The sequence below is a fragment of the Stenella coeruleoalba genome (assembly GCF_951394435.1).
Source record: "Stenella coeruleoalba genome assembly, chromosome: 3".
NCBI classification, from domain to species: domain Eukaryota; kingdom Metazoa; phylum Chordata; class Mammalia; order Artiodactyla; family Delphinidae; genus Stenella; species Stenella coeruleoalba.
The window spans coordinates 159349956-159364557 of NC_137148.1; the positions used below are offsets into that span (position 1 = coordinate 159349956).

A 14602-nucleotide genomic window follows, 5' to 3' on the forward strand; every position below is an offset into this window, starting at 1 on the left:
TCCCCCTCCCCATAGCCTCAAGTCCATTCTCTAGTAAGTCTGTGTCTTTATTCCTGTTTCACCCCTAGGTTTTTCATGACATTTTTTTTTCTTAAATTCCATATATATGTGTTAGCATACGGTATTTGTCTCTCTCTTTCTGACTTACTTCACTCTGTATGACAGACTCTAGGTCTATCCACCTCATTACAAATAGCTCAATTTCGTTTCTTTTTATGGCTGAGTAATATTCCATTGTATATATGTGCCACATCTTCTTTATCCATTCATCCGATGGTGGGCACTTAGGTTGTTTCCATCTCCGGGCTATTGTAAATAGAGCTGCAATGAACATTTTGGTACATGACTCTTTTTGAATTATGGTTTTCTCAGGGTATATGCCCAGTAGTGGGATTGCTGGGTCATATGGTAGTTCTATTTGTAGCTTTTTAAGGAACCTCCATACTGTTCTCCACAGTGGCTGTATCAATTTACATTCCCACCAACAGTGTAAGAGGGTTCCCTTTTCTCCACACCCTCTCCAGCATTTATTGTTTGTAGATTTTTTGATGATGGCCATTCTGACTGGTGTGAGATGATATCTCATTGTAGTTTTGATTTGCATTTCTCTAATGATTAGTGATGTTGAGCATTCTTTCATGTGTTTGTTGGCAGTCTGTGTATCTTCTTTGGAGAAATGTCTATTTAGGTCTTCTGCCCATTTTTGGATTGGGTTGTTTGTTTTCTTGTTATTAAGCTGCATGAGCTGCTTATAAATTTTGGAGATTAATCCTTTGTCAGTTGCTTCATTTGCAAATATTTTCTCCCATTCTGAGGGTTGTCTTTTGGTCTTCTTTATGGTTTCCTTTGCTGCGCAAAAGCTTTGAAGTTTCATTAGGTCCCATTTGTTTACTTTTGTTTTTATTTCCATTACTCTAGGAGGTGGGTCAAAAAGGACCTTGCTGTGATTTATGTCATAGACTGTCCTGCCTATGTTTTCCTCTAAGAGTTTGATAGTTTCTGGCCTTACATTTAGGTCTTTAATCCATTTTGAGCTTATTTTTGTGTGTATGGTGTTAGGGAGTGATCTAATCTCATACTTTTACATGTACCTGTCCAGTTTTCCCAGCACCACTTATTGAAGAGGCTGTCCTTTCTCCACTGTACATTACTGCCACCTTTATCAAAGATAAGGTGTCCATATGTGCATGGGTTTCTCTCTGGGCTTTCTATCCTGTTCCATTGATCTATCTTTCTGGTTTTGTGCCAGTACCATACCGTCTTGATAACTGTAGCTTTGTAGTGTAGTCTGAAGTCAGGGAGCCTGATTCCTCCAGTTCCTTCTTTCGTTCTCAAGATTGCTTTGGCTATTCGGGGTCTTTTGTGTTTCCATACAAATTGCAAAATTTTTTGTTCTAGTTCTGTGAAAAATGCCAGTGGTAGTTTGATAGGGATTGCATTGAATCTATAGATTGCTTTGGGTAGTAGAGTCATTTTCACAATGTTGATTCTTCCAATCCAAGAACATGGTATATCTCTCCATCTATTTGTATCATCTTTAATTTCTTTCATCAGTGTCTTATAATTTTCTGCATACAGGTCTTTTGTCTCCTTAGGTAGGTTTATTCCTAGATATTTTATTCTTTTTGTTGCAATGCTAAATGGGAGTGTTTTCTTGATTTCACTTTCAGATTTTTCATCATTAGTATATAGGAATGCCAGAGATTTCTGTGCATTAATTTTGTATCCTGTCACTTTACCAAATTCATTGATTAGCTCTAGTAGTTTTCTGGTAGCATCTTTAGGGTTCTCTATGTATAGGATCATGTCATCTGTAAACAGTGACAGCTTTACTTCTTCTTTTCCAATTTGGATTCCTTTTATTTCCTTTTCTCTCTGATTGCTGTGGCTAAAACTTCCAAAACTATGTTGAATAAGAGTGGTGAGAGTGGGCAACCTTGTCTTGTTCCTGATCTTAGTGGAAATGCTTTCAGTTTTTGACCATTGAGGACGATGTTGGCTGTGGGTTTGTCATATATGGCCTTTATTATGTTGAGGAAAGTTCCCTCTATGCCTACTTTCTGCAGGGTTTTTATCATAAATGGGTGTTGAATTTTGTCAAAAGCTTTCTCTACATCTATTGAGATGATCATATGGTTTTTCCCCTTCAATTTGTTAATATGGTGTATCACATTGATTGATTTGCATATATTGAAGAATCCTTGCATACCTGGAATAAACCCCACTTGATCATGGTGTATGATCCGTTTAATGTGCTGTTGGATTCTGTCTGCTAGTATTTTGTTGAGGATCTTTGCATCTATGTTCATCAGTGATATTGGCCTGTAGTTTTCTTTCTTTGTGACACCCTTGTCTGGTTTTGGTATCAGGGTGATGGTGGCCTCGTAGAATGAGTTGGGGAGTGTTCCTCCCTCTGCTGTATTTTGGAAGAGTCTGAGAAGGATAGGTGTTAGCTCTTCTCTAAATGTTTGATAGAATTCGCCTGTGAAGCCATCTGGTCCTGGGCTTTTGCTTGTTGGAAGATTTTTAATCACAGTTTCAATTTCAGTGCTTGTGATTGGTCTGTTCATATTTTCTATTTCTTCCTGATTCAGTCTTGGCAGGTTGTGCCTTTCTAAGAATTTGTCCATTTCTTCCAGGTTGTCCATTTTATTGGCATAGAGTTGCTTGTAGTAATCTCTCATGATCTTTTGTATTTCTGCAGTGTCAGTTGTTACTTCTCCTTTTTCATTTCTAATTCTATTGATTTGAGTCTTCTCCCTTTTTTCTTGGTGAGTCTGGCTAATGGCTTATCAATTTTGTTTATCCTTTCAAAGAACCAGCTTTTAGTTTCATTGATCTTTGCTATCGTTTCCTTCATTTCTTTTTCATTTATTTCTGATCTGATTTTTATGATTTCTTTCCTTCTGCTAACTTTGGGGGTTTTTTGTTCTTCTTTCTCTAATTGCTTTAGGTGCAAGGTTAGGTTGTTTATTCGAGATGTTTCCTGTTTCTTAAGGTAGGATTGTATTGCTGTAAACTTCCCTCTTAGAACTGCTTTTGCTGCATCCCATAGATTTTGAGTCATCGTGTCTCCATTGTCATTTGTTTCTAGGTATTTTTTGATTTCCTCTTTGATTTCTTCAGTGATCACTTCGTTATTAAGTAGTGTATTGTTTAGCCTCCATGTGTTTGTATTTTTTTACAGATCATTTCCTGTAATTGATATCGAGTCTCATAGCGTTGTGGTTGGAAAAGATACTTGATACAATTTCAATTTTCTTAAATTTACCAAGGCTTGATTTGTGACCCAAGATATGATCTATCCTGGAGAATGTTCCACGAGCACTTGAGAAAAATGTGTATTCTGTTGTTTTTGGATGGAATGCCCTATAAATATCAATTAAGTCCATCTCGTTTAATGTATCATTTAAAGCTTGCGTTTCCTTATTTATTTTCATTTTGGATGATCTGTCCATGGGTGAAAGTGGGGTGTTAAAGTCCCCTACTATGAATGTGTTACTGTCGATTTCCCCTTTTATGGCTGTCAGTATTTGCCTTATGTATTGAGGTGCTCCTATGTTGGGTGCATAAATATTTACAATTGTTATATCTTCTTCTTGGATCGATCCCTTGATCGTTATGTAGTGTCCTTCTTTGTCTCTTCTAATAGTCTTTGTTTTAAAGTCTATTTTGTCTGATATGAGAATTGCTACTCCAGCTTTCTTTTGGTTTCTATTTGCATGAAATACCTTTTTCCATCCCCTTACTTTCAGTCTGTATGTGTCTCTAGGTCTGAAGTGGGTCTCTTGTAGACAGCAAATATATGCGTCTTGTTTTTGTATCCATTCAGCCAATCTGTGTCTTTTGGTGGGAGCATTTAGTCCATTTACATTTAAGGTAATTATCGATATGTGTGTTCCCATTCCCATTTTCTTAATTGTTTTGGGTTCGTTATTGTAGGTCTTTTCCTTCTCTTGTGTTTCTTGCCTAGAGAAGTTCCTTTAGCAGTTGTTGTAGAGCTGGTTTGGTGGTGCTGAACTCTCTCAGCTTTTGCTTGTCTGTAAAGGTTTTAATTTCTCCAACAAATCTGAATGAGATCCTTGCTGGGTAGAGTAATCTTGGTTGCAGGTTTTTCTCCTTCAACACTTTCAATATGTCCTGCCACTCCCTTCTGGCTTGCAGAGTTTCTGCTGAAAGATCAGCTGTTAACCTTATGGGGATTCCCTTGTGTGTTATTTGTTGTTTTTCCCTTGCTGCTTTTAATATGTTTTCTTTGTATTTAATTTTTGACAGTTTGATTAATATGTGTCTTGGCGTATTTCTCCTTGGATTTATCCTGTATGGGACTCTCTGTGCTTCCTGGACTTGATTAACTATTTCCTTTCCCATATTAGGGAAGTTTTCAACTATAATCTCTTCAAATATTTTCTCAGTCCCTTTCTTTTTCTCTTCTTCTTCTGGAACCCCTATAATTCGAATGTTGGTGCGTTTAATGTTGTCCCAGAGGTCTCTGAGACTGTCCTCAGTTCTTTTCATTCTTTTTTCTTTATTCTGCTCTGCAGTAGTTATTTCCACTATTTTATCTTCCAGGTCACTTATCCGTTCTTCTGCCTCAGTTATTCTGCTATTGATCCCATCTAGAGTACTTTTAATTTCATTTATTGTGTTGTTCATCGTTGCTTGTTTCATCTTTAGTTCTTCTAGGTCCTTGTTAACTGATTCTTGCATTTTGTCCATTCTATTGTCCATTCTATCTCCAAGATTTCGGATCAACCTTACTATCATTATTCTGAATTCTTTTTCAGGTAGACTGCCTATTTCCTCTTCATTTGTTAGGTCTGGTGGGTTTTTATCTTGCTCCTTCATCTGCTGTGTGTTTTTCTGTCTTTTCATTTTGCTTATCTTACTGTGTTTGGGGTCTCCTTTTTTGCAGGCTGAAGGTTCGTAGTTCCTGTTGTTTTTTGTGTCTGTCCCCGGTGGCTAAGTTTGGTTCAGTGGGTTGTGTAGGCTTCCTGGTGGATGGTACTAGTGCCTGTGTTCTGGTGGATGAGGCTGGATCTTGTCTTTCTGGTGGGCAGGTCCACGTCTGGTGGTGTGTTTTGGGGTGTCTGTAGACTTATTATGATTTTGGGCAGCCTCTCTGCTAATGGGTGGGGTTGTGTTCCTGTCTTGCTAGTTGTTTGGCATAGGATGTCCAGCACTGTAGCTTGCTGGTCGTTGAGTGAAGCTGGGTGCTGGCGTTGAGATGGAGATCTCTGGGAGATTTTCGCTGTTTGATATTATGTGCAGCTGGGAGGCCTCTTGTGGACCAGTGTCCTGAAGTTGGCTCTCCCACCTCAGAGGCACAGCACTGACTCCTGGCTGCAGCACCAAGAGCCTTTCATCCACAGGGCTCCTTAATTTGGGAGGATTCGTTGTCTATTCATGTATTCCACAGATGCAGGGTATATCAAGTTGATTGTGGAGCTTTAATCCGCTGATTCTGAGGCTGCTGGGAGAGATTTCCCTTTCTCTTCTTTGTTCTCACAGTTCCCAGGGGCTCAGCTTTGGATTTGGCCCCGCCTGTGCGTGTAGCTCGCTGGAGGGCGTCTGTTCTTTGCTCAGACAGGACGGGGCTAAAGGAGCCGCTGATTCGGAGGCTCTGGCTCACCCAGGCTGGGGGGGGGGGGGGGTAGGGAGGGTCACGGAGTGCAGGGCGGGCCTGCAGCGGCAGAGGCCGGCGTGACGTTGCAGCCTGAGGCGCGCCGTGCGTTCTCCCGGAGGAGCCGTCCCTGGATCCCGGGACCCTGGCAGTGGCAGGCTGCACAGGCTCCCCGGAAGGGCGTGTGGCTAGTGACCTGTGTTCGCACACAGGCCTCCTGGCGGCGGCAGCAGCGGCCTTAGCGTCCCATGTCCGTCTCTGGGCTCCGCACTTTTAGCCGCGGCTCGCGCCCGTCCCTGGAGCTCTCCCAAGCAGCGTTCTTAATCCCCTCTCCTCGCGCACCAGGAAACAAAGAGGGAAGAAAAAGTCTCTTGCCTATTCGGCAGGTCCAGACCCCTCCTCGGACTCCCTCCCGGCTAGCCGCGGCCGCACCAACGCCCTGCAGGCTGTGCTCACGCCGCCAACCCCAGTCCTCTCCCGGCGCTCCGACAGAAGCCGGAGCCTCAGCTCCCAGCCCCGCCCGCCCCGGCGGGTGAGCAGACAAGCCTCTCGGCTGGTGAGTGCCGTTCGGCCCGATCCTCTGCGCTGGAATCTCTCCGCTTTGCCCTCCGCACCCCTGTTGCTGTGCTCTCCTCCGTGGCTCCCAAGCTCCCCCACTCCGCCACCCGAAGTCTCCGCCCGCGAAGGGGCTCCTAGGGTGTGGACACTTTTCCTCCTTCACAGCTCTCTCCCGCTGGTGCAGGACCCGTCCCTATCCTTTTGTCTCTGTTTAGTTTTTTCTTTTGCCCTAACCAGGTACGTGGGGGGTTCCTTGCCTTTTGGGAGGTCTGAGGTCTTCTGCCAGCGTTCAGTAGGTGCTCCGTAGGAGTTGTTCCACGCGTAGATGTATTTCTGGTGTATCTGTGGGGAGGAAGGTGATCTCCGCGTCTTACTCTTCTGCCATCTTCCCGGAAGTTTCTGGAACAAATTATTAATATATGCAAAAATTGAAATGAACTTCAAGGGAATGATGCCGAGGGAAAATTTTTGAAAAGCCGATCTCCGAAGATTAAGTAATTCATGATTATGTTTACATATTATTCTTAAAATAACAAAACCGTGGAGATGGAGAACAGATTAGAAGTTGCCAAGGGTTAGAGATGGGGGTAGAAGGTACAGCGGGGGAACTCTGTGAGGTTTTTGTGGTTCCAGTACAAATAATACAGCAATCTTGGTTTTAATCCCTAAAGATTTCTAAAAGCAATTCCTAATAAGAGGTGTCCAGATATTTAGTAATGGCAGATTAGAGGTATAGCTCCCCAACATAACAACTTCAAAAGAGAACATACTAATTCAATGCATATGTTAATTTCAAAAAAAGGCCAGTCACAATACTTAAATGGTATATATCTTAACTATATTATTCTAAGTATCCAGCTATACCAGATGGACTAGCAAGATTTTCTGTACATTCAACCTTATTTAAGACAGTAAATCTTATAATAAGACAGTTAGAAAAAGAAAAAAAAACAAACCTCAACTACAGTTGGATATTCTCATAGGAAGATGAGGTGCAAATATGCAGCAGCGGTTCAAAAGCTTAAGCAGTGGCACCTAAATTTGGTTGTGCATTAGAATCATCTGAAGCACTTTTTAAAAACCCTCACACTGACGGTTGGTCATCGTAGACCAATAAAATCATTTTAAATCTCCTCAGACGATGCCAATGTCTAGCCAGAACTGAGAACCAGCGGACTAAGCAGAAGGGGATGTTTCTACAAAGATCTCTTAACAATAAGTCCTTTCACCCAATCAGATTTACCTCCCCGCAAAGGGCTAAAGAACGCTAGTGTTGTCCATACTTGCTTAGCTTTAATTAGCACTTGTGACTTGCCCAAAACCTAGATCATGTTTCCCCTAAATTTCATGTTATTCCCTACGTTTTTCAAACCCAGGGCTAAGGGGTTTGCCAGGATGAGATTTTAAGTGCTCACACAGGGGAAGTCCCTGGCAAACCAGGACAGCGGTCCCTCTACATTGAAATGTAAAGCATCCTAAATAACCCTGCCACTGCTCCCAGATCCTAGTCTGTGCCAACCAGTGGAGAAAAGGCATTCTCCATTACTACCACGGCAAATGCTGCTGTACTTGCCTTGGCTGGTCCCTATCTTTTCCAGGCACCAATCCCCTTCACCTGCTGGTGGACGCTTTGGCCAGCTGACAATGCAGATATTTTCAAACTTTAAGGTGAATAAAAATCATCTGGAGGGCCTGTTATAACAGAGATCACTGAGCCCCACCAGAGTTGCTGATTCCATAGGGCTGGGACAGGGCCCTAAAACTTGAATATCTGACACATTATCAGGGGACGCTGGTAAAACTGGTCAGGTTGTTACCGAATGCAGGTTCGTCTGTCTGAAGCACAGTGAGGCCAAACAAACCTAAAGGCTGGAGTCTGGAGCAGAGAAAGGTTTATTGCAGGATCGAGCAAGGAGAGGGGTGGCCCGAGTTCCAAAACACCCTGAAATCTCCAAAGGATTTCAGCAAAGCATTTTTAAAGGCCAGGTGAGGGAGGGACGTCCCAGGGAATGTGATCAGCTCGTGCACAATCCTCTGATTGGTTGATGTTGAGGCCACAGGGCAGGTAACATTATCCATCCTTAGGTGCCAGAAGGTCTGGGGGCTACGTGCTCATGATCATCAAGGAGTTAATTTCTTCCATTGGGTGGTGGTTTTTAGCATCTGAAAACTCAAGAAATATGCCTGAGATACTATTATCTGAGTACTTCAGAGAGGAACTACAGCAGAGGATATGGGGGATGGGTCTGTCCTAGGAAGGCCCCATAGGGTACTGCTTGGTTACAAGGTGACCATACTTTGAGAACCACTGCTCTAGTGGCTTGGAATGTTCAGAAAGTAATGGAAGAATCCCTTCCCAGGTCTAGATTCTAGTATCGCCAGCTATTTTGGTGGGGGGAAGGGTAAGTTTTGTCCTTGCTTGGACTTCTTGTTCATTTATATCAAAGCCTATTTGAGGCAGTGCGCTCGGCAGTCCTGCAGTTCTGTCTTTTGCTTCAACAGTGTTTGGAATGAACAGACCCAGGGACGCTCCTTGCTCCAGCCCCCGACCACCCTCCAACCTTTCTTCCTGTCGCAACCTTTGGAATCAGCCACTCAGCTATCCTCAGCCTCCAGGACAGGCCAACACCGTTTTTTGAGCTTAGCTCCTTATCACTGATCAACCACGAGTTCCCAGGTTCGTCAGAATTATTCCATCGAGGTGGAGGCCGCCGTCCACCGCCTGTTCAACATGCATCTGGGGACACTTACCTCTCTCTGAGCTTCTATTTCGACAGCAACAATGGGACTCTGGACAGTGTGGGCCACATTTTTCGCCAACTGGCTGAGGAGAAGTGTGAGGGCGCCCAGCGTCTCTTGAAAATGCAAAACCAGTGCTGTGGCCGCGCCCTCTTCCAGGATGCGCGGAAGCCTTCTCAAGATGAGTGGGGTAAAACCCAGGACGCTGTGGAAGCCGCCATTCTTAGGGAGAAGAGCCTGCACCAGGCACTATCACATCTGCGCGCCCTGGCTTCCGCCCGCGCAGACTCCCACCTCTGTGACTTCCTGGAGAGCCGCTTCCTGGAGGAGCAGGTGAAACTCATCAAGAAGATGGGCGACCACCTGACCAACCTCCGCAGGCTGGCTGGTCCGCAGGCTGTGCTGGGCGAGTATCTCTTTGAAAGGCTCACCCTCGAGCACAAACAGGAGTCTCTGAAGTCCAGCCGCCTCTGAGGAGCCCCTCTGGCATCAGAGCTTCTGCCTGAAGCCCTGCTCTGCAGCTACGAGGCAGCTTTGTAACCGCCCTGGAGCCCTCTCCCAAGCCTTGGACCAAATGGAAACAATAACGCTTTTTGCAGAAGGAAAAAAAAAAGCCTATTTGAAACACAAACAGAATAAAGAGGAAAAAAAGAAACATATATATATATATATATATATATATCTATAAGTATATATATATATATTCATGGTTTTTTCTTTTTTAAAAAATTTATTTTACTGAGGTATAGTTGATATACAATGTTGTGTTAGTTTATGCTGTACAACAAAGTGATTCAGTTATACATATATATAATTTTTCATATTCTTTTCCATTATGGTTAATTACAGGACATTGACTATAGTTCCCTGTACTATACAGTAGGACCTTGTTGTTTATCCACCATATATATAATAGGTTACCTCTGCTAATCCCAAACTCCCAATCCATCACTCCCCCACCTCCCCCTTCCCCTCGGGAACCACAAGTTTGTGTGCTATGTCTGTGAGTCTGTTTCTGTTTCATGGATAAGTTCATTTGTATCATATTCTAGATTCCACATATAAGTGGTACCTTATGGTATTTGTCTTTCTCCTTCTCACTTACTTCATTTAGTATAATAGTCTCTAGGTCCAGCCATGTTGCTGCAAATGGCATTATTTCATTCTTTTTTATAGCTGAGTAGTATTCCATTTTATATATATCACATCTTCTTTATCCATTCATCTGTGAGTGGACATTTAGGTTGTTTGCATGTCTTGGCTATTATAAATAGTGCTGCTGTGAACATAGGGGTGCATGTATGTTTTCAAATTATAGTTTTGTCCAGATATTTGCCCAGGAGTAAGATTGCTGGATCATATGGTAGCTCTATTTTTAGCTTTTTGAGGAACTGTCATAGTGTTTTCCATAGTGGTTGCACCAATTTACATCCCCACCAACAGTGTAGAAGTAAGTCAGAAAGAGAGAGACAAATACCGTATGCTAACACATATATATGGATTTAAGAAAAAAAAATGTCATGAAGAACCTAGGGATAAAACAGGAATAAAGACACAGACTTACTAGAGAACGGACTTGAGGATATGGGGAGGGGGAAGGGTAAACTGTGACAAAGCGTGAGAGAGGCATGGACATATATTCATGTTCTTTTAACACATGAATTGCCCCACTTTATCTGTGTGAAATAAGTTTGTTCCCGTTATTGGGCTGCTTCTCAAGCTTTGCTGCTCATTTGAATTACCTAAAGAGCTTTTAAGAAAAACATTGGTGTCTGGGTCCCAGCCCCAGAGATTTTGATTCAGTAGGTCTAGGGAGGAGCCTGGGCACAGGGAGGGCTCAGAGTTCCCCAGGTGATTCTAATGTGCAGCAACTTTGGGAACCACCTCTTGGCTTCAATCCAGCTAGTGATCAGATATTAAATCTAAGACACATGGGCTAGTGCGTGAGCTCTAGGAAGATTCGTGCCAGGGGAAATGATCGATAGTTGTGTTACTTCTCTGAAATGGACTGAAATTTCCAATTAGCATGAACAGGGGAGGGTGAATGGGTGAATGCAATAAGGTGTATCATTTACGTATTGCCCTATGTGTATGGCTAGAAGCTTTTGCAACTGAGGTCTGCCCTACTTTTCATGCTAATGGTAATGCTTGTCCTCCTAATGCAGCTGTAAACTTTATAAGCCCATAGGTAGACAGCATCACAAAATATTTACCCCTCCCCACTGGCCCACTCTCAAGCTTCTCTCCCCTTCCCCAATACACAAATGTACGTCAATGCTCTTGAGACCACTATCAACATATTGACCTTCAATTCTTCTACTTTGCAGCTTCCCTCTTATCAGGAGATGTCAGCATTTAGTGCAAGGACAAATGCTTGCCTCTTGGTGAGTAATGTAGGCAATGCCTCCAAGAGACAAATAGCCCTTAGGGAGGGGGAAAAAGTCTTTCAAAAATGTTGATGCCCAGAGGAGGCATTTTCAGTCATCTTAGCTTAGAGGTCAAATATCCAAAATTAAAAAGGTTAAAAAAAAGAAAAAGAAGAAAGCAAGGAAGAAAAGAAGGAAACAATTTTCTTATCTCATAGTAATAAGGCAGTTTTCCTTAAAAAAAAAAGACTTAAGCCTTAAATTCTCTTTCCTAATCAAAATGTGCTTTTCCGTCTTTAGACTATTCCTCTTATATCCTGTATTATTCATGACGTTTAATTCTTGAAATAGCACATGGCTGAAAACAGAAGCTAACCTCTTGTCCACTATGAATTAAATCTTCTTTTCCTAGGACCTGTCTACAGTGTACAATTTGGGGTTTGCCAACATAATTATTTTTTCTGAAATAAGTTACAGCATTTTGCCTTTTCAATATATAGTTATACAATATATTGTTAACACAACATAGTTAATAGAGTCAATATAGTAAATACAACTATAACACACGTGATATGATGCCACTGGTGATTTTCTTCATCCATGTAATTCTGAAATTTGACAGTATAGTTTTCATATTCTAATGAGCTGAGTATTACCTTTGCAAGGATAGAACAATAAAATAAATTCATAATATTCTTGTGAGGTTTGCCCCTGGGGTGGATTACCATAACGGGGGGATATTTGAGCCTTTCCCCAAGTCATTAAAAAACCTCCAGCGAGCAGCCCCTTGTCCTCTCCAGGGAGTGGGGGGAAAGGATCTTTAATCATAATAATCCTGGGGGGAGAAATCTCAGAAATAAGACATCTGCTTCTGTGCCTTGTTGTTTTGCAGAATAGCAATGATTGCTTTAGCAGCTTCTATTGCCATGTGTGTACAATAAGTAAATGAACATAAAATTGAATGAACGCATAAAAGAAGGATAAACCCACCCAGCTTAACAAATCCACTCTCTCACCTGCTGTGCCCTGAAACATGAAAGAAAGAATCACGGGATCATAAGGATTAATAAAATAACAGTCTCTGTTAACAATATTGACAGAAGGTATAGGAAAATTTGTCTGATGTGGGACCAACAGCTTAACTGCTTAATCCTTTTTTTTTTTTTAAGGGCAACTCATTCATTTATTGTTTAAAGATTGCAAGACAACTTCTGAATTTCTGTAGCACAGTTTAAATGTTTTACTTTTTTGATAAATCAGAGTATAATAGAAAAAACAATTCGTTTCCAGTAATATCTATATCTCTATTCAGAATTAAGTCTTCCACAGACGTGTAACCTGGAAACAAAATCCTGTTACAATAAGCAAAGCTTCAACAGAGCTGCTACTTTTCGGGCCAGGGAAAGGTTCATCCCTATAGGAGGAGGATGTGCTATGTAAAATGGCTGCAAGGTCACAGCCTTGAGGGCGCTGGAAGTCTATTATCCTATCCCACATTAAGTAGTTTGGTGAACTTCCAACGTCCGTTCATCTGCAACCAAGCTGGCAAACTTTAACTGATATTTCAAGCAGGTAAAAAATAAATTAAAAGAAATACTTACACTGATGTTCCTTGATTCACACTGTTAAATGGTTCATTAACATGTAATTCTGGCTAAGAATTACATTTGAGACTCCTTGCTCAGATTTTGGTTAACAGTACAAATCTTTGAGAAATTCAAGTTCTTATTAATCAATAATTTGTCAGCTAGGCTACATTCAGGCATCAGCTGCAACTACAGAATAGGTGCACTGCCTCAGCGCTTTGGAAAGACATAATCTAGAACACTACTAGCAGACAAAATATCTGTTACTAGACAGCACAGGTGCAGTACAGCAAGACAAAGACATATATTCATGTGTGCCGCGGACCAGCCGGAGAAAGAGGATTTCACCGCCCAGGGTCAGAAGGGAAGGGGTAAGGAACTGAAGTAGCACCGACGAATGGGGTCAGAAGGCCCAAGACAATTGATGGTTGCAAGGCAAATTTTATTGCGCTACAGTTGCAGATTATCTAGACTAGAAAAAGGAAGGTTGCCAGATGGTGGTTTACATTACCTACAGACTGTCTCGGCTCAAGGTTAACTTCCATGGGAGGAAACCCATAAACCCAGAAGCATCAAAAATAACCTGCATGTGCAGGGGGAAGACAGCTTTGCTTGTCTCATTTTACATTCTTTCTGATCTCTGGGCCCTGGTGATTTATCTCCCATGGAATGGAACAAGGAGGGGAACAAGTAGGGACAGTCCCTTCGAGCAGCGGCGGCATGCCTGGCATGTCCTTACCTGCTCTCAAGGCTGACTGCTTCCCACAGGTCTTTTTTATTTTTTAACTTTTGCTGCAAAATAATTCCATGATGTTTAGTGCCGAGAGTAGTGTACTGTTGCATGAGGATACGAAACAGACATGAGAAGATTATTATCAATAATAGGCAAATTATGGCCAGGGTAATAAATCCTGACAACCTTCCAGTAATCCAAGACTGAGGGTTTAACCACTTTAAATGATCCAGTAAAGTTTGAATTACATCTTCTGGCGAAACATCATCAAGATGTGTATTTTGTATATCCTGAATTTCAGCATTTAATTTCTTAAGATCAAGACTAATATTATTATCTGACCAAACACTCAGCAGATGCATTTTTACTTTTTCCCATTCCCAAATACAGTCACTGTACTTTTAAGGAGTAACACACATCCATGTATACTTTGCATGACAAGCTAAACGCATCCTCAATTTTAATGCTGCCATCTGATCTCCAATCCCCAAAATTGCGTTTTTAAATTCATCTAACTTGTTATTAATCCGTAAATATATGTGACTTTGTAAAGATAAAGCAAGACTGGTATGTTGAGATAACTGATTAGCAAAGTGAGCATGATTAATACTCTGTGAAAGAGCAAGACCGGCAGTAGCCACAGTAGCAGACAGAGCAGCCGACGCAAGTAAACTTACTATTAGCCACCCAAGAAAGCGTCTCCTCTGCAAGGCTTTAGAGACTTCCACCCATGCCTGTACTCCAGTATCTTCATACCAAGGTTCTCTCAGATGTACAGGCACCATAACATACATGGGTTGCTTTAGTATAAGCACAGATTGCGTTCCTGCAGAAGGGAACATACAACTGCTAAAAATACAATTAACACAGCTAATATTATATCCTCCTTTGGAAGAATTACCAATGTTAATAGAACCACACAAACGTGTATATGGAGGAGCAACACAAGTTATAACAGGTGTATTGGAATAAGTTAGAGCTAGTTTCCATATATCCC

At 41.9% G+C, this 14602-nt stretch overlaps 1 protein-coding gene and 1 pseudogene across 2 annotated transcripts in view; both read left to right on the forward strand.

The window, feature by feature from the left end:
* The window catches only part of LOC307183920 (uncharacterized protein), a 284255-nt gene that overhangs the window by 117389 nt on the left and 152264 nt on the right, over nucleotides 1-14602 (forward strand). The gene's annotated exons all lie outside the window — the stretch shown is intronic.
* On the forward strand, nucleotides 8002-9548 carry LOC307184941 (ferritin light chain-like; annotated as a pseudogene). The gene is made up of 2 exons: nucleotides 8002-8027; nucleotides 8852-9548. The product of its transcript is annotated as a ferritin light chain-like (transcript).